Here is a 1,867-nt window from a genome sequence, read left to right as displayed (position 1 = left end):
TTGAGTACAGGAGTTGGGAGGTCATGTTGCGGCTGTACATGACATTGATTAGCCACTTTTGGGATATTGCGTGCAATTCTGGTCTCCTTCCTATCGGAAAGATGTTGTGAAACTTGAAAGGGTTCAGAAAAGATTTACAAGGATGTTGCCAGAGTTGGAGGATTTGAGCTATAGGGAGATGCTGAACAGGCTGGGGCTGTTTTCCCTGGAGCGGCGGAGGCTGAGGGGTGACCGTATAGAGGTTTATAAAATTATAAGGGGCATGGATAGGGTAAATTGGCAAAGTCTTTTCCCTGGGATCGAGGAGCCCAGAACTAGAGAGCATAGGTTTAGGGTGAGAGGGGAAAGATATAAAAGAGACCTAAGGGACAATGTTTTCACACAGAGGGTGGTACGTGTATGGAATGAGCTGCCAGGGGATGTGGTGGAGGCTGGTACAATTGCAATATTTAAAAGACATCTGGATGGGTATATGAATAGGAAGGGTTTGAAGGGATATGGGCTGGGTGCTGGCAGGTGGGACTAGATTAGGTTGGGATATCTGGTCGGCATGGACGGGTTGGACCGAAGGGTCTGTTTCCATGCTGTACATCTCTATGACTCTATGACTCTAAGTGTGCCAGCCTGCTAGTAAGAATGAGACTACGCAGTTTCAAGACCCCCCCTTCTTAGCTTACTCTGAGCAAATGTACAATCTCTGGAGAACAAGATGGACGAACTCAGATCCCAGCTCAGCTTCCAGCGTGAACTGTGGGACTGCTGTACTCTCTGCTTCACAGAAACCTGGCTCAACCATCCATTCCCAACTGCGCACTTCAGGCTGATGGTTTTTCTATCCATTGCTTGGACCGTACAGTGTCCTCGGGTAAGACAAAGGGGTTTGCTTTTTAATCAACAACTTGTGGTGCACGGACATTGCAACCCTGGGCAGCCATTGCTCCCCAAACCTTGAATTCCTCACCATCAAATGCCGCCCCTTCTATCTCCCACAGGAATTTCCTGCTGCTATACTAACTGCTGGGTACATACCGCCACAAGCAAAGGTTGAGGAAGCTCTGGATGTGCTGAACATCACAAACACCCTGGAGACAGAACACCCTGAGGCCCTGTTTATTGTAACAGGAGACTTCAATCAAGCCAATCTAAGGAAGGTGTTGTCCAAGTACTACCGGGACATTGCCTGCCTCACCAGGGGCCCGAACAGATCAGGAGACCCACTCAAATATAAGGAATCCAAGTGTGACCTTCACAGAGCTATTAAGATAGCCAAGGACCAATACTGATCCAAACCAGAGACCCAGACAGACACCTGGCGACTATGGCAAAGACTGAATGACATCATAGCTTCTAAAAAGAGACTGCAAGACAGCAGACAATGAAATATCCCTCCCAGATCGTCTCAACGTCTTCTATGCTTGCTTTGAGCAGAATTTTGACGGAGAGGTAACACCTATTCCGACAAGTCCTGACGAACCTATCCCAACAGTCACTGCATCAGAGTCAGATCAGTTTTCCTTCCTGTGAATCCAAGGAAAGCTATAGGACCAGACGGAGTACTAGGCCGTGCACTCAGAGCATGTGCAGATCAACTGGCAGAGGTCTTCTCAGACATCTTCAACCTCTCCCTGCAGCAGGCCACTGTCCCGGCCTGTTTCAAGAGGGCCAACACCATCCCTGTGCCTAAGAAGGCTCATGCAGCATGTCTCAATGACTACCGCCCAGTGGCCCTAACTTCGGTGGTCATGAAGTGCTTTGAAAGGCTGGTCATGGCATTAATCAACCCACTACTCTTGACCCATTCCAATTTGCCTATCGGACCAACAGATCCACTTCATATGCCATATCACTTGCCCTTCACTCCTCCCTA

The 1,867-nt window shown here is 48.7% G+C and overlaps 1 protein-coding gene across 1 annotated transcript in view; it reads right to left on the bottom strand.

The window, feature by feature from the left end:
• The window catches only part of LOC122562364, a 33,063-nt gene that overhangs the window by 30,042 nt on the left and 1,154 nt on the right, over positions 1–1,867 (bottom strand). The gene's annotated exons all lie outside the window — the stretch shown is intronic.

This window comes from Chiloscyllium plagiosum, chromosome 24 (assembly GCF_004010195.1).
Source record: "Chiloscyllium plagiosum isolate BGI_BamShark_2017 chromosome 24, ASM401019v2, whole genome shotgun sequence".
NCBI classification, from domain to species: domain Eukaryota; kingdom Metazoa; phylum Chordata; class Chondrichthyes; order Orectolobiformes; family Hemiscylliidae; genus Chiloscyllium; species Chiloscyllium plagiosum.
The sequence above is the reverse complement of the archived record's forward strand: the minus strand, read 5'-3'. Positions and strand labels throughout refer to the sequence as shown.